This window comes from Gadus morhua, chromosome 17, assembly GCF_902167405.1.
Source record: "Gadus morhua chromosome 17, gadMor3.0, whole genome shotgun sequence".
Taxonomy (NCBI): Eukaryota; Metazoa; Chordata; class Actinopteri; order Gadiformes; family Gadidae; genus Gadus; species Gadus morhua.
The window spans coordinates 17,091,065-17,112,072 of NC_044064.1; the positions used below are offsets into that span (position 1 = coordinate 17,091,065).

The 21,008-nt window shown below is 43.9% G+C and overlaps 1 long non-coding RNA gene across 1 annotated transcript; it reads left to right on the forward strand.

The window, feature by feature from the left end:
• The first annotated feature begins 19,195 nt into the window (after nucleotides 1-19,195).
• Nucleotides 19,196-20,680, forward strand: LOC115529897 (uncharacterized). The gene is made up of 3 exons (XR_003973669.1): nucleotides 19,196-19,561; nucleotides 19,646-19,724; nucleotides 20,338-20,680. It is a non-coding gene; the product is annotated as an uncharacterized LOC115529897 (long non-coding RNA).
• Nucleotides 20,681-21,008: the final 328 nt, after the last annotated feature.

The following is a 21,008-nucleotide window of genomic DNA, read 5'->3' on the forward strand; positions in this document are numbered from 1 at the left end:
CTGGCAACGAGCAAGACCCATTGTAAAGATGTTTAACCTGAAATGGTATTTATATTTTGTAATTGGCCCGGCCTGCCAGACTGGCCACACTCACACTGGCAGATTTGAGCACGGATAGGTGCTAAAACAGCCACGGCCACGGCCAGAAGGCCTAGTGTGAGTGCCCCCTTAGATAATAATCGGTTAAGAACAAGAACACTTTAGAAGAAACCCTTTATTTAAATAAGAAACACTGAACCACACATCTAAAAATACACACAAACACACACCTAAAAATACACACACACACACACACTCTCTCAGCTTTTGAGAGAATGGTGGAGAATCACATCTTCTCCACCATTTCGCCAACTTTGCCTCGCTCTCCTCATGCCTCGCCTGCCCCCTGGCACTCTCCACTTGGAAGGGGTGTCTGGGGTGGTGGAAGAGGTGCCTGGGGTGGAGGAGCATGAGGGAGAGGTGGGGGGGGCTGGTGGCAGTGGACTCAACGAAGTCCTGAAAGAAAACAAATAAGAAGGAAATAGAAATTATATGCCAGAACTGGTTGATATGGCCATATGTTATGTACAATATATAATAGCTATGTACACAATATAGTACTGCCAAAAAATACATTGATTAACCATGTAATATTACTAATATAATATAATATCTTAGTATAATAATACTTATATAATATTACTAATATAATATATATATGAGTAGGTATATATTACTTATAGATTATTAATAATTAATAACTAATAATATTACTAATATTACTTTCTATATTAGCTAAGAGTTTATTGTTTACTGTTTACTGTTTTTTGTTTACTTTTTATAGTTAGTTAGTTAAGAGTTTATTGTTTATCTTATCTTATATTATAATTATTGTTTACTGTTTACTTTTTATTTTACTTTTTATTGTTATCTTAGAGTGTATTGTTGATCTTATATTGTATATAATTTAATATTGTGTTGCGTTTCTTTCTGTAAGCTACTGGACAATCAATTTCCTTGAGGGAGTCATCCCAAAAGGATCAATAAAGCCTAATATAATATAATATAATATAATATAATATAATATAATATTAGTATAGTAAAGCTTATTTTTAACCTGGAGTCACTAGAACATGGAAGATCTGGATATCATACGACATGATATCCAGCCCGGTCGTATGAGCCCGGTCTGCAGCCCCATCTGCAGCCCGGTCTGCAGCCCGGTCGATGGCCGGGCTGCAGAGCCCGTGATCGGGCATGCATCCCGGCCGAGAACCGGGGTCGGGCGGCCTGCGCAAGTCGGCCGGGGACTTTCGCGATCTTCGGCGAAAATCGGCCACAGACTTCCGAGAGTCCGCGGCCGGGCTTCGAAGCCCGCGGCCGGGCTGCAGAGTATAATTAATAAAATAATTACTAGTTAATTACAGAGAAAATACTTACATTTGTGTTTTTCCAATCCTGTCTCATCTTTTCGTCCTCCATCTTGTCTAGGATATTTCTTGATTTTCCGTTTTCTCGCAAGGTATTGTGGGAGCAAGTCAGAACTGAAGCGCTTTGAGGGTGCCCATCGAAAATCTCAATTTTGAGGGGATGTTAGCCCTCCCCCCTACCCCTTAAGCTACATTTAAACAGTATTGGGACGTGACTCCACGGCGCGTGAACGCGCAACAGCGAGGGCTAGGGTTGAGATTTTCTATGTAGCAAAGAAATGGGAAAGGGCCAAAGTCTAAGCAGTATTTGAGAAGTAGGATAGAGCCATTTATGAGGGGAATCTGAGCCTTCTATAAGAAACATCTGAGAATTATGAGCCCTTATAGAGATCTCATCATTGTGTGTTCAATATCTCTTCCTCATCTCATTTATTTCTATTTAATGCAGTAATGGAGCAATATATGTGAGGTCTCTTTGAGCCACATATGAGAATAATGAGAAACAATTAGGAAGCACTACTGGAGCAATATGAGAGGTTGCTTTGAGCCACACATGAGAATTATGAGAAACAATTAAGAATTATAAAATGAATCCTCTGAATTCTGAAAAAAAAAGAAGCCATTGATCAGTTTATCAGTGCAAATTTTACTCTTTTATAAACACTGGGGCACATTACAGCACTTTATAAAATATAAAACCAAACATTTCACTTGAAATAAAAATAAATAACCTGTGCAACCAGCAGAGACAGGTTTCTATGTAAAGTGCTAACTATTGCAGGGACTTGCCTGCTAAGTGCAATAAAACAGGAAACAAGAATGTCCAGCCTGGTGAAACTTAAAGGAATAGTTTTGTTTTTTTTAACCTGGGCCTTATTTCTGTCATGGGGTGCCTTAATCTACTAATTGGTAGCATGTTGGTGAAGATCGGCGTAGTTTTGACGCTGTTCAGACCATCGCGATCGAGCGTATATCCATATGACGGGAGTAAGCCGGGCACAGACAATACAGCCTCTAAATAAGTCATTAGGTCTTTATTTCACCAATGCTTTAAGATGAATGAAGGAATGAACGCGTGCTACCGCCCCGTTAGCTCAGAGCTGCCGTGTTGTTGTTATTGAGGCTTTTCTACAACCGGTTCACCTGGGATGACGTCATCGACGGGGGCGCTAGAGCACAGCTGATCCCAAGTGAACCGGATCAATAATAACAACACGGCAGCTCTGAGCTCACTCTGAGCTAACGGGGCGGTAGCACGCGTTCATTCCTTCATTCATCTTAAAGCATTGGTGAAATAAAGACCTAATGACTTATTTAGAGGCTGTATTTACGGAAGAGGATTAGGGCCACACATGTAAAAAAAAATTAAGTTCTGACTTTATTCTCAGAATTCTGAGAAAAAAGTCAGAATTCTGACTTTAATCTCAGAATTTTTAGAATAAAGTCAGAATTCTGACATTAATCTCAGAATTCTGAGATAAAAAGTCAGAATTCTGACTTTAATCTCAGAATTCTGACTTTTTTCTCAGAATTCTGAGATTAAAGTCAGAATTCTGACTTTAATCTCAGAATTCTGAGATTAAAGTCAGAATTCTGACTTTAATCTCAGAATTCTGAGAAAAAAGTCAGAATTCTGACTTTAAAGTCAGAACTACGGGTATCTGTAAGGACCAACCTCCGTGGGAGAGACACTTTGCTTTATGCCGTAGGAGGAAACCTATGGAAACCTATGTGGCCAAGAAGGCCACAATCCGGCCCTAGAATGGCGCGGTAAAAGTGCAAGAATTCCGTACGGAATCCGTACGGAACTAATAGCCGCGGCTATTAGTCATATTGAGATGGCAGTGTGCGAAATACCCGTCAATATTCGGGGATGCCCTCATCCCCAGATTGTTCTCAATATGCAGTAGCCAGCTAGGCCATAACATTACAATATTTCATGGATGCAAGCAAGCCAAGACAATCAATCTATATCTATAGCCTACATGACAACACACACACACACACACACACACACACACACAGACACACACACACACACACACGTTAAACACACTGGTAAAGCAATAGGAGCCTGCATTGGCTTAAGTTGTTGGGATGCACGTTATTTTATAACAGGGAGGGGCAAAGTTGTGCATTACAATGCAAACACGACAATAATTGGCACCGTTCTTGCGCACTCAGAAGAACATGAACTGAATAAATGCCAGGTATATAGCATATTGGAGACGGGCACACAATCAGTGCATTTGCAAATGAGAGCCTGCAGTATGACCGATCTTGTGACATTATTTAACCATCCATCTACAGCTAATACGATCAGACAGATACATCATTGATCACATATAAGCCCACAACAAGCCCAACATCACCACGGCAGGTGCGCTCTCTCTCGCACATTCACAAAATCACTCCAACTTCTCCAACTCCAAGGCAAAGCTGTTTCACTAAGACAACAAACAACCACAACTAACCAGCCTACATATCCACAACAATGCACAACAATCAGTTCTATACATTGCGTCTATCTTCTGTTTGGCGCACATGGCTAATTTGCATACTTGCACAGGACTATCGGCTTTGCTTGTCAAAAAAATAGAACGTATTTGTGAATAAATGCTTTGAATTCTGAATACTGGACTTGGTGAGCTTGGTGAGTTGGCTATGGGACGTGCACTTTTACCGCGCCATTCTAGGGCCGGATTGTGGCCTTCTTGGCTTTCCATAGGTTTCCTCCTACTGCCTAAAGCAAAGTGTCTCTCCCACGGAGGTTGGTCCTTACAGATACCCGTAGTTCTGATTTTTTTTTACATGTGTGGCCCTAATCCTCTTCCGTATGTATTGTCTGTGCCCGGCTTACTCCCGTCATATGGATACACGCTCGATCGGGATGGTCTGAACAGCGTCAAAACTACGCCGATCTTCACCAAAATGCTACCAATTAGTAGATTAAGGCACCCCATGACAGAAATAAGGCCCAGGTTCAAAAATACCGAACTATACCTTTAAGCCTGGGGAAAGGGGACATGTTAAACTGGGGCACATTAAAACACTTATACACTTTATATAAAATATAAAACCAAACATTTCACTTGAAATAAAAATAAATAACCTGTGCAACCAGCAGAGACAGGTTTCTATGTAAAGTGCTAACTATTGCAGGGACTTGCCTGCTAAGTGCAATAAAACGGGACAAAAAGTCCAGCCTGGTGAAACTGAAGACCGGGGAAAGGGGACATCACCAACAACTCAACAAACAGCGACCATTGCTAAGGAGTGCATTCAGGTCTACTGCTGTTCTCTCCTGCTCTGGCCCTACATTTGTTTATGAAGGCCTTCTTCAGTTTGCTGTCATCAATTTTTGTCCAACCTGGCATGGTTGCACATCTCAGGACATAGGCTGCAAGACAAAAACATGTAAAACTTGAATGAGTTATTTTGACAAATGACTCCAAAGACCGACTTTTATCTTTATGCAGCATAATATTACAATTTTCTTCTAACCAAGCGCTTTGTGTAGCCTTTACGCCATCCGTGTGTGTGTGTGTGTGTGTGTGTGTGTGTGTGAGAATGTGATCTATACTGTGAAGCGCTATACAAATAGAGACCATTTACCATAAATAATATTTATATTTAAACATTGTATTTTAAAAGGGGGAATAACTTACTTAGAATTCCGTCCACCTTCTTCCTTTCAAGCAGCTTCTTTCCTTCTGGGGGCTTGCCATGGCGACCAAAAGCAACAGATTTCTGACACTGACTGGTGCATAGCAGCAAGTCGGAAGGAAGAGACAAACAAGCCGCTGTCAGGAAACAGTTCCTTCTGGAGATTCTGGATCTCTTGGAGCTGGCCCGGGTCTAAGAAATGGAAATGGCACAAATAGATTCATTATTAGGAGGTCTCATCACTAGGTAAACAAAGCAACAGAAAACAAGCAAATGAAATGAACATAGATGACTTGCCTATTTTTGAGGCGACCTCATCGACTTCCCTCTTCTGACAGATGAGCTTGTCAAACTCCTTCTTACATCCATCGCAAGGTGTCCACTCAGTAGCTGTTGGGACGTTGCTCTGATCTGATGAGCTGCCTAATTCTCTCCAGTAGTGCAGAGGGCTGGCCGCTTTTCTGCCGGCTGGATTGCCATCACCAGGTGGTGGGTCAGATGCATGTCCTCCGTCAGGTGATGGACCATATGGCAACGGGCCGGCTGCTCCAACACTGTAAGCTGATGGACAAGTGCCAGTCTCACCATAGGCTGTTTCCAATGCTGCATGGACTCTGTCGGGGGACAAACCAGTGGTGTTGGCGGAGTCATGAAATGTTTTACATATTTTTGCCTCTTGCACAAGACAGATAAAACATAACTACTCTGTGTATTAAATTCTTGTTTAAACTTGGTGTCAGTAAAGAGGAACATTCCAGGTGCAGTATAGTGACTAGGTATATCATGCTTTTATTTTCTCCAAAAATAATGTTTTAGAAATTTCAACATCCATAAGGTGGAACCAAAGCGGGACAAGGCAGAATAAGCCTGCTGGTTGGTCAGTCAGGGACCAACCAGCAGGCTGACAACGGGTGAATTGTGACAATTAAGCTTACCCATAGTACAGAGGTGTGTTTCTCCAGTCAGATGGTCCCAGTCTGCTGCCCCAGTCAGGTCCCAGTCCACTGGCTAGGGGTGAACATTAGGGGGGGGTCAGTATTTATCACTATTACTATTAATATTACATTAATTAAAAAAACAGAACAAGTCTATGTCACTCTTGATTTAGAGTGCTATTGGGTTCCCACACTTATGATTTGAGTATGCAAACCTTGATAATGATAGGATAACTAAATAATGTGCCACCCTACCACCGGCCCCTTGTGTCGAATATCCATATCCGCTGGCCCCGTGGGAGGGTGGCGAGACTCCACTGGCCCCGTGGGAGGGAGGTGAGACTCTACTGGCCCCGTGGGAGGGTGGCGAGACTCCACTGGCCCCGTGGGAGGGAGGTGAGACTCTACTGGCCCCGTGGGAGGGAGGTGAGACTCCACTGGCCCCGTGGGAGGGAGGTGAGACTCTACTGGCCCCGTGGGAGGGAGGCGAGACTCCACTGGCCCCGTGGGAGGGAGGTGAGACTCTACTGGCCCCTTGGGAGGGTGGCGAGACTCCACTGGCCCCGTGGGAGGGAGGTAAGGCTTCCAGAAAACGTGGAAAAACGTGGAGCCACCGAGCGCAACCCTCAAACGAAAACAACCAACCCTGTACTTGAGTCAACGCACATACACATATGATCCCCAGTGAGAATGTGCACTGCTGGCTCCCTGCTGAGTGTGGACACACACACACACACACACACACACACACACACACACACACACGCACACACACACACACACACACACGGGTGAGCACTTTACTACTAAACAGAGCAAGAGCCAAATAGAAAGAGAGAGCCAGAGAGAGCGAGAGAGAGCTGACCTCTTCAACTGAGTCCCACCCTTAGGGAAGGATAAATATATATTTACACACTGTACACGCCCACGTATAAGAGCCCCCGAAATACTTCAATCCCATACTTTTGGCCTCCAGGCTGAACAGTCCTATCTGTTCCTTCTTGTTTCCAGAAATTAAGTTAGCGTCTTTATAGACAATGTCCGTTACTACGTATGCTCATTCTGTGTGGTTTCGGTTAGGTTTGCCCGTGGGCAACCGTCCAGAACAGCAGTTATACAAACATGGATCAGACTCCTGTTTGTCTAACGGCCACACCGGACAGAAAACAGACGTGGAAAGAGAGACGGGGAGTTATTACCCCAAGGCTTGGGATTTCATAAACACAACTGAAATTGAGTTTTCTTTTCGGTCAATCAGCCACAGAAATGAAAGGAATGGACGCAGCACGACTTAGTCTGTCAGAGACTAATGTAACACATGTCTCTGCGATCATTTGAATAAAAGGTTGGTTTTAGAGGCCGGAGATTGGCGGCCGTCCTCTTTGCCTTGGGACGCTAGAAAGGCTACAGAGTCTGGGGTACGTTCCACAAGACTGTAGAGAACAAAAGTTCAACGTTCCAAACGTGGCCACAAGAATGCATAAAACCGACACGCAAAGTGGATATAAAAGTTTGGGTAGCAGTGTATCAACGAAGCATCAAGTGCGTTTCTTCCTTCAGGACACAAGGGTGGAGAGAAGTTTAAAAAGGACCAATGTAGTTTTGTCGCCAGTGATCTGCTATGACATTAGGGCGTGTTGGCAGCTTTGGGTTTAAAACACGCAGGCCCCATGATGCTCCTCTTCCTTTGCTTTCTCTCTCACTGACAGTCCTCCCATGACAATTCTCGGTTTGTAGAATCGGAGGCACCAAACAACTTGTGTACGGCACGTGGTAAATGATAAATGGTAAATGGACTGCATTTATATGTCGCTTTACAATATTGACCCATTCATGCACACATTCAAACCCCGACGGCGGAGTCAACTTTGCAAGGCGACAGCCGGCTCGTCAGGGTGAGCTGCCTTGCTCAGGGACACCTCGACACTCGGGGATCGAACTAGCGACCATGCGATTACCAGCCCAGCCGCGCTACCTCCTGAGCCACTGCCGCCCGCACGTGCACACCGTGCACACCGAACCCTGTTCCGGGGAACGGGGCTGAGGAAAGGCAGTGTGTGTGTGAACAGACTCCACCGGGGGACCACCCACCTCCTCCTGCAGGGTCTCTGAGTCCAGCTGGAGGGACAGGTACATGGCCACGTGGGGGACGTGGCCCAGGGCCATCTGGAGCTCCGCCGTGTCCTCCCCCCACAGCAGGCGCACCAGCTGGCTGACGGGGGGGGGGCGCCTTGGCTCGGGGCTGGGGGGGGGCCACCGTCTCCTCCGCCGTCGGAGGCCCCTCGGCTGGGGCCGACGTCTCCAGGGTCAGCATCACCTGGGGGGGGGCAGGGGAGGAAAAGTGTGGGGGGGAGATGGGGGACAGGTTTAGTTCCACCCATCCAACTACTTTTGCGTTCAATTTATTCCATCTCTTGGTTAAACACGCGCTACTTCGTGCATGACCTCTGATTGGCTGATGCTGTGAAGCATTACTTCAACTTTGAACCGTAAACACCTCCACCGCGTAAAGCAGCGACCCGTGGCTTTGATTGACTTTGTGTGTGTTTTGTTTTGAGAACGCCTGCCGTCGCGGCGCGTGCGTTGTCCCCACCGCATCTCCAGTGCCAGCACCTGGAGGCCACACACCTGTCCTCCTCCGCCTTTTAGAAGCACAACATGAAGGTGGAGGAGAGGTGTGTCCTGTCCACCACTTTCAGGTCTCCGCTTTCAAATCCCAAAACCTGGTGGTGCCCGGGGTCGCAGCGACCCGGGTTCGACTCCTGGCCCTGGTCCTTTGCTCCACGTCCCCCCCCTCTATCCCCCATACCTTCCCATCTATCTCACTCTATAATAAAGCATAAAAGTGCAAACTAAATAAACATACTAAAAATAATAAAAGTTCACATGGTAGCAGAGGCAAGTGTGTCCTGTCCACTGCCTTCAGGCCTCCGCTTTTAAAACCCAAACCTGAAAGCTTTCCTTTAAAGACTGGTTCAGGGGGGGTTTGATGCTCCTTTGAAAAACAGAAATGAGAGCGGAGAAAACAGAGAGCAACAAAAGGGAAAGCGAGGAGGGTGTAGCGCAGAAGGAGGGCGGAGAACAACAGAGAAAAAGTCTGAAGAGAGCTGTGAACGTCGCGGCGGTGGTTGGATGAGTGGAGAGGAACTGGCAGGACGGTGTCTGGCTCCGTGTCAGCGCCGACGGCCTTCACCCCCCTTCTCTTTAAAACACGTCGGCTCTTGAGCGAATGGAGGCCCTTGAGGTTCTGGCCCTGAGGAACACCCAGTCTGGGCAGGCTGCGAGTCTGTGGGTGAGTGCACCTGGCAGTGGAGCGCAGCGTGTAAACGGCCAGCATGTGCAGAGGAGCCCATTAAGGCACGCTATTCCAGACAATGAGCGGAGCGCTACACCCAGTAAAATCTCTCTTCCTCCTCCTCCTCCTCCTCCTCCTCATGGTGGGAGAATGCTTTTGCAGGGAGTTCGCCGCCCCACCTGCCCAAGTGATTCTAACCTTCTGAAAAGCATTTTGTGCTCATAAAAACAAGAAATATTGATATCTCTGTCAATTTCAATGCAAACGTGTTACTAAGCTCACCAAAGGGTTACAGGGCCATACTCCACCATTTGGAAGTAGTTTTGAGCGAAATCAACAATGTAAGGGGAAAACACATTGTTGTCTCCCAAAAAAAATCGTTTATTTTTAATAATGTGATTGTCACATTAACTATCTATAGTTTCCGTAGGCTTTCCGACTATTTTTGTTCTGTTGATATCAAATTGATGGTGGCGATTCTAGTTGAGTTTAACGTGTCATGCAATGTGGGGCGGCGGAGCTCAACGACCGCGTCCCTCCGTATGTTTCTCGCATAACCCTGCAGGCTGCAATAAGAATTGCAATCCGCGCTAAAGACGCGCTGACAAACACAAACCCTTCTACACTCAGCTGGTTTTCCTGACCGTTAACTTCATGTGCCTCCTTTTGTATCAACAGTCATTCGATTTGATTATATTAAACTTTATTGTCATTGAACCAAGTAACAGGTACTTCGACAACAAAATGCAAGTCACCTTCTGTAAATTATTTACAAATGGCCATCTCTAATCTACTTGGTTGCACACCTGTCTGAACTTTTATAAACCAATATAAGTCATCAATAATTAATAATAAAACAAGCTTCACAAAAAGAGCAAAAAAAATAATAAGGTAAACCCAAAAGGTCTTAAATACTTAGAAATTAAAGATATAAAAAAAGAAAGGGAAATCTTTGATAGCACTTCCCCTGAATCCCCATTTGGCTCTTCCAAGCATGCAGGTAATACACTCTACTTTGGGAGTTATTCTATGCCACCGCACTTTGAGGGTGGCATTGTATGTAAATTATTGGAATCGGTGAATAAAGTGATATTTGCACTCAAGTTGGACTGATGATTGACATCTGATAGGAATATCTCATGGACCAATACCAACTTATTGTTAACTAAAGTACATATGCTCTCTTTGCATATATTTTTAGCCCCATGCCCCTGCGGTTGTAATAGTGCAGGTGTTTGTTGTAAGGCAGGTTGATTTTGTAATTATTCAGTAATAATTTATTACATTTTGTCTGAAACCTTTTATGTTTAAATGTATGTATGAATTTGCAACATTAGAGTGAGGCAAAATTAATTTTCCCATTCCGCAATATAATAGGCATAACTCTGTTATCCTCAGTCCTCGTTTGTCATCTTCCACTCTGTAATTTCTCCTTTTGTTTGATGTAGTTTCCCGTCAGGCAGTTGCTGAAATGAAACCTCCATTTTTAATAGAAATTACCACCGAAGGACAGATAGAATCGTGCTGCTCCCGAAGCATTGAAGAAGAATATAACATGAGTGGCACATCTCTTTATGTCTGTCAGTCTGTCTGTCTGTCTGTCTGTCTGTCTGTCTGTGTCAACTGTATTGTTGGGCTTTATCATTCTTTGTACTGAATTACAGTATTCCAGTAGACAAGCTGATGGAATTCTTAACCCACTTGGATCTTTACTGCTTCTTACAGGCTGTAAGAAGCATTAAAGATAGATTTTTGTAATGTAATGTCGGCTGTAAGTTACAGCCGACATTACAATAAAAGGAACTAAAATCAATGTCAATGTTCAACGTGTTGTCTGTCTGGCCGACCGCAGATTGACACTTACCTTTGTTGCAGAAGAGTTCCATTGTTGTCCAAGAGCAAACATAATAACATCTAAAAACATTTAGAAACGTCCCGAGATGTCATGCTGCTTTAAGAATCCACAACACTCCCTATCATATGTTTTCTCACTGAGCCATGTAAATTATCATCCTCATGTGCCATATCTTTTTTGGTGATTTGCAAATGCCGACGACTGTGTCTGTTTCCGGAGCAGAAAATAAAAGACGGGACAAAGGCTCATTAATTAAGCTCATTAGGCAACAAGAAACCTGTTGGATCGCAGGCAGCCGCAGCCCGTCTGCACGATGCAACACAGCTCTTTAAATCACCATGCTGGCTGCCAGCCTGCCGCACCTCACGCGACGCACGCCGCGCACGCGACGCACGCCGCGCACGCGACGCACGCGACACACGCTATGGCAAGCCATCCCCGCCAGAAAGCGGCATCATTTAGAAAAACGATGTATTTTACGCCGTCATGCGCAAAAAAGCGCCGCTTTTTACGCCGCAATTAAAGCCTTTCAAGAGTGCGCGTAAAATACGCGCGTTTTGAACATCAAAACGCGCGTAAAATACGGCGTTCCTCTAGTATGCTAATAATCTCCGCCCTTCTTTTCTCTCAGCCAATGCATTTGAAGTGTTTGCGCCCAATCGCTGACCAAGAAAAGCAGACCAAATCAGTTCAGCACAGATCTGCTTTTAGAATTTCTCCTCTCATTTGGCGTTAGTTGTAGCGTCATTTATATATATATATTAGTCAATTCAATGCAACTGCGTGGTTCCCGTGGCCCATTTGATAGAGACGCTTGACCTGTAGGCAGGAGGTTGTCGGGTCGAATCCATTTATTACCATATTTCTGCTTTTGTCAGATGGTCACGCTTTTATGATCGCAATGCTTTTTCGTCGGCAAGCCAGACCTCCTGTGTTATAAGTTCCAAAGACAGTGCCCTTTTAGTCAGCCAGCCAGATCATCTTGGTGTCTTTGTAACACGCTTTATAAGTTAATTATATTTAAATTGTTATAGCCATCGAGCCTTTATTTTCGTGGAGTTATCGTTACATCCTCTCGTTCAATCGATATAAATACACAGTGGAAAGGAGTGAGAGGGAGCCACAGTTACAAAAGTGTCAAACAAGCTGTCCTCTAAATCACCATTTCCCTAGGCCTATATGTTTTCATGCCGACAAATGGTTGAAATAAAGTAACGTTGTGACCCGGCGTAGACTTGTTAAATGCAGAAATGCTTGCTGGCAGTGTCTATTCAGTTTCAACACTCCAATTCCAAAATTATGTTTTCAGTCTCACCAATATGCGTACAGATCGCACGGTTTGACACTTTCAAAATGCGTGCAGTACATATGCCAAATGACCATTTCGCGTGCATATGATACGCAAAACCCAGCATTAACTACTGTGGAGGGCGGATACGTCCATTTCGCGTGCATATGATACGCAAAACCCAGCATTAACTGAATGGGAAATGCAATAATTTAGGACAGATTCACCATTAAACGTGTTTCTAATGACATTTCTAGCGAGAAATTTACTTTTTCCTTGAATAATCTTCAGTCAGTGAATGTGTATGATCTTTATTAATCTTTATTATCTGAATGGGAAATGCTATATTTTAGGACCGATTCACCGTTAAACGTGTTTCTAATAACATTTCTAGCGAGAAATATACTTTTTACTTGGATAATCTTCAGTCAGTGATTGTGTCTGATCTTTAGTTTTATAGTTATTAGGAAGATTGTATCGGCTCGCTCGCATGTTTCAACCGGTTTCAACGACGTCAGGTTGTTAGGGACGCTGCTTTCGCTAAACTAGCAGCTCACGTGTTTCCTGCGTTTGTGTTATTAAACCGTTACTTTATGTAACGGTATTTTACGCGCGCTCTTGAAAGGCTTAAATTGACGGCGTAAAATACGTTGTTTTTCTAAATGATGCCGCTTTCTGGCGGGGATGGCTTGCCATAGCGTGCGTCGCGTGCGTCGCGTGCGCGGCGTGCGTCGCGTGCGTCGCGTGCGCGGCGTGCGTCGCGTGCGTCGCGTGCGCGGCGTGCGTCGCGTGCGCCGCGTGAAGTGCGGCAGGCTGGCAGCCAGCATGGTGATTTAAAGAGCTGTGTTGCATCGTGCAGACGGTAAAAATAACAGTGCTCCAAAGAAAGAAATGTAAACCAATGCATTCCGAATGGAATGCATTGGTTTCTCTGATTTTTCCATGCTACACAGAACGAAATGTAAACCCATGCAAATAAAGACTTCATGGTCATAATCATTTAAATATCATTAATCTCCTGAGGGTGGTATTCTATTTTTTTCAACGGGGCTGCATCCAGTCACTTGACCGTCATGGTTGCTATGGTGGTTGCTATCGACCAGCCCCTCTAATCCTTACATCATAGATATATATATATCTATGCCTTACATGGCTCTAAAAACCACGCGGCAAATGAGCTGCCGTAAATTGTGTTGTTTTTGTCGTAAACTAGGGTCCGATGGTTAAAAAATAGACAGATATTCTAAGGTATCCTTAAAAGGCAGCTTGGATGTTTTTATTTTCTGCAGTTTAGACTTCTTCTATAACCTATTTTTGAAAGCAAAACACCAAGCTCATTGATTTAACGAGGCAGGGTTATTTGAAACAATTTATCAAATAAATATTTATGAGAGGTCATTCCTTCTCCTGAGTTTTCTTCCTATTTATGTCTAATGTACAACCCTACTGTCCACAAGCATCACCCCCCCCCCTCCCCATATGGATTTGGAGAATTTTTGCCAAGTCCCAGTGGTGGAGGTATCATATATATGAAAGAGGGCATTCAATTATACTATAATGTCTGATCAATTAGGAGGCCGAAGCCCTAAAGGAAGTGATGCAATAGGTGACTGGGTCGACAACATTTAAGTAAGCTTTACTTTGAGGTCTCTTATATATCAAAGGGGGTCTCAAAGGACGCATACCTGTGGCTCCAGCCCTACAGGAAATGACTCAGCAAGTGCTCCATCTCGTTGCACCTGCACCCAGCGGCTCGCTTGCAAGATTTTGGCCTGAAGTTATTCCCAGACCTACACCGTAGCCATCCAACCTGCATATCTGAGAATCAGGCCTCTCTTTAATAATGACAAAAATGTAGGAGAGAAATACACATTAACTTTTGTCTCATAAGCGGCGTGGTGCCGGCTCCTTTTGACCTTTTGACCCCAGACTTCTGGGGGAATAGCTGAATCAATTCATTAGTCAATCAGAAGCATGTAAATATCTTCCCGGTGGCGTAAGAGAGCGAACAAGGTGTCCTTCAACATCTTCCAGGCGATTGCAGCGGTGCCACACATGAGCATATTCGAACATGTTTAATGGTAGTAATTAGCTGTCGAAATTGGAGGCCTTAATCAATAATGAGCAGCTATTGATTTGCTTCCCGATAGAAATTTGTGTCCAAATTTCGATTCCAATGACACAAAGCATGACACTCTAGAAAATGGTAACATGTATTTTACATGGTACACCTAGGTCTAGGACATGATCTCGGTGTAGCAAGAGGGCGAGCTTGATCTCATTGGACTCAGCTTAACGTGTAGATGCTAAATAACATGTAATTTGTCAGAAATCTCCATCGGGAAGCAAATCTATAGCTGGTCATTATTGATAAAGGCCTCCAAAAATCGACAGCTAATTACTACCCCGAAACATATTCAAATATGATCATGCGTGGCACTGTTGCAATCGCCTCGAAACGTAGATGTCAAAGGACACCTTGTTTGCCCCGTTACGCAACCGGGAAGATATTTTCATACTTCTAATGGATTGATTCATATTTTAAGGTTCTCGGAGTGAGACTTTAAGCGGCTGCAGCAGAAGTGTTGAGACGAAAGATGATATCAAGACATTTATAGAATATTCCCATTCACATTATGATTCTTCATCATAACATCCGACCAAACATCCTTTACAGTCACCGAGCGAGGATTATGAAAGTCCAGGCCCCCCCTTCCTGCACTCGGGGTCCGACCTGGCCAAGTTTCGGTGCGGGGGTCCTGTTAGGCCTTAGAATAAGGTATTCAAATTTCAGGGCGGTAGGACCTTCCTATCTCAAAAACTGTTTTTCCACCACATTCTGAACCATTAGGTCTTGCAGGTAACACTTCTGAGGGGCTTTGTCAAAATGACAGTCCATTTGGGAAAACTTTTTTTCTCTAAGGGCTAGAACTCCAAATCTCGGATATGTCGTTCTCGGGGCCCCGGGAAATGTGTGTAAACATTTTAGCATCCCTAGCTATCTCGAAAAGGCCGGAAAAGGGGCATGACCTCCAACAGTACAGTAAATGTACATAAGACAGAGGTTAGTTTCTAGTCCCCATTTTTTGTGGGATGGAGGTGTACATTTGTGGCTTAAGGTGTGTAGACACAGCTGGCCTGTGGCCACGTTTTTGAAGTCTGGGGTCAAAAGGTCAAAAGGAGCCGGCACCACGCCGCTTATGAGATAACAAAAAGTTAATGTGCGTTTCTCTAATAACTTTTTGTCATTATTAAAGAGAAGCCTGATTCTCAGATATGCGTGTTGGATGGCTAGGGTGTAGGTCTGGGAAGAACTTCAGGCCAAAATCTTGCAAGCGAGCCGCTGGGTGCAGGTGCAACGAGATGGAGCACTTGCTGAGTCATTTCCTGTAGGGCTGGAGCCACAAGGTGGAAGCGTATGCGTCCTTTGCGAGCCCCTTTGATGGATAAGAGACCCCAAGGTACATCTTACTTAAATGTTAATAATAAATAACAATAAATTAAATTGATATAGCGCTTAATATTGGTACTCTAAGACGCTTTACATATTGCCCTATCAAAACTATGTAAGACAGACTAGGAATAAAAGAAAAACAGAGGTTAAACATGAAGAATAAGGTGGTAGTTAGGTGGGGAAGGCTAGTGTGAAAAGGTGTGTTTTGAGGGCAGATTTGAAAGAAGAGAGGGTTGGAGAGACTTTGACATGGGAGGGGAGTGAATTCCAAAGGGTGGGGGCAGCAACTGAGAAGGCCCGATCACCCCAAGTCCGTCGCTCAGTCCGTGGAACTTGTAGCAGGTTGGCAGAGATGGACCTGAGGAATCGGGAGGGGGCGTGGTGATGGAGGAGGTCGGCAAGGTAGGGGGGGGCTAGGCTGTTGAGGGCCTTGTAGGTGATGAGTAAGATTTTGTAGTTGATTCTGTGTTTAATTGGAAGCCAATGGAGTTCACGGAGGACAGGTGTGATGTGTTCTCTGGAGCGGGTACCAGTGAGGAGGCGTGCAGCTGAGTTCTGGACATATTGAAGTTTTTTGAGGACTTTGTTGGTGGTGCCGTAGAGAAGACCATTACAGTAGTCAAGCCTGGATGAAATGAAAGCGTGGATGAGTGTCGCAGCAGCGGTAGTTGACAGGTTGGGGCGGAGGCGGGCGATGTTTCGGAGGTGGAAAAAGGCAGTTTTGGTAATATGGTTAACATGGGGGAGGAAAGAGAGAGTGGGGTCCAGGATAACTCCAAGGTTACGGATTTTGGTGGAGGGGGTGATGGTGGAGCCGTCAATGTCAAGGTTGAAGTTCAGAGTGGATTGAGTGAGGGTGTCATGCTGCTGGCCTTGCCCCTCCTCATGCTGCTGGTCTTGCCAACTAGAACATAAAAAAATAAATCTCTACCTAAAGGGAACCAGTTTTCAAAGTGAATATCAGCTTGGAAACATAACATAGTAGGCCTATACCAAAACCTCTATCAATCAGTACCCCTATCTATGGGAATGAGTCACACCAAGTTTAAAGCTTGTAGGGAGAGAGTGCAATGTGGCAGAAGTTAAAGTAATGTGCTTTAATTTAGAACTCTAGATGGTGGTCTATGGTGCTATTTCACTTCATTAATGTACCGAGTTTTAACACAAATCATATTTAATTGACATATCACTATAGTTAATAATTAAATCTTAATATAAATGCTTTCTAACTTCTTAGGGGTTAGGGGCTAACGAGTCAGTTGTAACAGCATTGTAGTAGTCGTATGGCAAAGGTAGGGTTTTCCCTATCCAAGCAGTGGCACGCCAACCAGCAAACATTTCCTCGACCTGCGTCGAGGTGTATAAGTCAAGTAGATGTCGAGTCACAACCTGACTTTATTTCGAGCATTTGACGACATGAAAACATAATTTTGGAATTGGAGTGTTGAAACTGAATAGACACTGCCAGCAAGCATTTCTGCATTTAACAAGTCTAATATACGCCGGGTCACAACGTTACTTTATCTCAACCATTTGTCGGCATGAAAACATATAGGCCGAGGGAAATGGTGATTTAGAGGACAGCTTGTTTGACACTTTTGTAACTGTGGCTCCCTCTCACTCCTTTCCACTGTGTATTTATATCGATTGAACGAGAGGATGTAACGATAACTCCACGAAAATAAAGGCTCGATGGCTATGATAATTTAAATATAATTAACTTATAAAGCGTGTTACAAGACACCAAGATGATCTGGCTGGCTGACTAAAAAGGCACTGTCTTTGGAACTTATAACACAGGAGGTCTGGCTTGCCGACGAAAAAGCATTGCGATCATAAAAGCGTGACCATCTGACAAAAGCAGAAATATGGTAATAAATGGATTCGATCCGACATCCTCCTACCTACAGGTCAAGCGTCTCTATCAAATGGGCCACGGGAACCACAGTTACAATTGCATTTACTAATATATATATATATAAATGACGCTACAACTAACGCCAAAGGAGAGGAGAAATTCTCTAAGCAGATCTGTGCTGAACTGATTTGGTCTGCTTTTCTTGGTCAGCGATTGGGCGCAAACACTTCAAATGCATTGGCTGAGAGAAAAGAAGGGCGGAGATTATTAGCATACTAGAGGAACGCCGTATTTATAGAGGAACGCGCGTATTTTACGCGCGCTCTTGAAAGGCTTTAATTGCGGCGTAAAAAGCGGCGCTTTTTTGCGCATGACGGCGTAAAATACGCAGTTTTTCTACATTTTACGGCGTATTTTACGGCGTAAAGGCCGATTTATGCTCAGTTACGTAAGCGTAAGCGAAAGCGCAAGAGGCCCTTGCGCGCCCTTGCGCACCCCTTGCGCGACTTCTCACGTCTTGCGTGCGTCGGGCGATTTTTCTAGACTTGCGTCATTTTTTACGTAAGCTTTTACGCGAGCCGCGCAGCCTGGCTCCTGTCTGGAGTATCACATTTCCTGTTTTCATACCGCCACCTACCACACGATCTGGCACATAATTATGCGAACCCTTTATGCAAACCCTTCCACAGGGGCAAAGTGCTATTTTGATGCGCGACATCACACAGCTGATGCGGGATTGTGAGCCATTTTAATGATCTTGTCACCCGATATTCGTTCTATTAGGCCTACTGGCCTTATTTGTTTTAGTGTTAGCCTATTTGAATTAATTACGTAATGTTTTGTGTTCACGTTCTATGTGAAACATAAGTGTTCATGTTCTGTGTGAAACATAAGTTCAGTAGCCTCTTTGAGTGAATGAAATTTGAAAGCGTGAGTGTGTAGTGAATGAAAAATGTGTGCGTGTATGGTGGGACTATTTTCTGTATTTGATAAATAAACCCCTTTTCTCTAATAATGCTGCCTACCATATAATTTATGTGGACATTATGCGCTATAGCTTAAAGCCTTTGGCTATTGGCCTACACTTAAATAATTCATTCATCTGTCAAGGCAGTAGCTGTTGTATAAACATTTTATATGGATATGAATTAATGAGTTTGACGTAAACCAAATTAGGTAACTTGTGTAACATGATAACTAATGAATCAAAAGCCATGCTTCCAAGTGACCAATGTATATATATTTATTGGTCAGTGCGCATACCCAATCGTAGCACATTGTACTGGTGGGGAAACACGCCAGCATCTGACAAAAAATAATCTGCCAGCTGCTCCCTGACAAGGGCCGGTTTTGGTGAGAGTCTGGAAGATATCGGATGACTCGCGAAAGGAGATCATCAAACTTTGGCACATAAACAAACCAACGACTCTGTAACCAGGTGTAAGAAACACCGTTCATTTAGTACCGTAAAAGAAGAGAGACTGTTTGCTTTGATTATCTTATTTGTTTTGAATGCACCGCTCAACTCGCATGGTCCCACGTGGGGTACCTAGTTCTCAGCAGCCAATCAGAAGCTACGCAGGCCACGCTCAGCCTGTCGGCTCGGAGAGGAAGTGCAGTCGCGTTGCTCTTCCGGTCTTTTCGGATCTCGGCCCGGGAAGCGAGGGCAGCTGTGTGTTAAGGAGAAGAGGAAAACTAGAGAAAGAACCCAGAGTAAAACCTGTGAAAAAGGAAAAAGAGTCGGAGCACTTACCCAGTAGAGGTCCGGAGCCAAGTGGCTGAACGAAGGAGAGTTACGTCGGTAAGACGTGTTAATTATCCGATGAAAAGATAGCTTGACGCTTACCGTCGGTGTCCATGCTAATGCTAGCTCTGTGCTTAGCAGGCTAACTGCTTGCCTGTCCGCCGGAGAGCTGCTACGAGGTTCGGCATCGGCATGCTCCACCTTGATACACAGAGCAACGGTGAGAAATTTGCTCTTTAGCTGCTCTGGTGCTATTTTCCTGTTGTTTTCCGTGTGCTGAAAGAAAGCAGTGGTGATATTAGGGAAAAAAGAGTAATTTGATATGTTGTGAATGTGATGAATATAAAACAATAGTTTATTTTGTATTGTGCAATTTATTGAAGACATTTATGTTATTCCAACTGAGTTTAAAGCAATTAGAGGGTAGTTTTTGGTGCAGATCTCGGACATGAATAGGCCTATAGTGTAAGAGTGAACTAAGCACAATTCTTTAATACCTCTGAGTCTACCTCAAAATGTGTACTGTTATGTTATTTGCACATGGTTCAGATGTTTATAATTAATGGTTTTGTATGTTAATGGTTACTTGCCATAAGTATTATTTAAACTGTTCACATGAACAGGTAAATGTGTGAGCACTTTAATATTTAGTTCTCATGAATGATACACTAAAGATTGAACGTTGTACAACAAAGATAGAGATTTGAGAATTGAATAGAGATGAAGATTTGTCAGAATAAGATGTAATTGTGTGCATCTTTTGACATCTTATATCCCTAATGATGCATCTGAGAATGGATAGTGTTGAATGTATTGTGTGACCCTGTCTACAGGTCAGGTTTTTTTAGAGGACTGAGAGTCTGAGGTTCAGGACAACTTCCTGCTGTGAAAGATGGCGAGCCAACTACCCTGATTGAAGATTAGCACCGAGGAGATATTCACGTATACACTCATTCACACAAATAATACACTCACATTACACTACAAGGAACCTTGGAATCAGGTGAACTTTCAACAACTCCTTTTATTTTAAGGGCCCCAACAGACATTTTTGTTTTAAGTGTGCACACTACTTTTTTATTTTTCTTACTGTTTGGTATAATATTTTGCATTTTGTACGAACCAGACAAATTACTTTGTTCACTGTAAAATATAAGAGTGGCTACTCAATTGTTACTCTTGTGTCTGCCTCATTGTTGTTGCTCAGTACAGTGGCTCCTCTCGAATTTGGTCTCTTCTGATTCTGGTCCTGGTCTTATTGTTAGTCCAACTTATATTATACTGTAATTCACTTTTACACTCCTAAAATTGGTTACAACTCCCACAGACAAAGACGTCATTCTCGAGGTCGTCTTCAACGAAAAACTTTACCCCACATATTACTCCACCTACTGTTCTGGCGGTAAATTGCTTGGCAACACGCGCAACCTAAAAGGGAGCATGAATTGCTTTGAGTAAATTTTGCGCAACAACGTAACACCAACGCTGAAGCATGCAGCCGCCT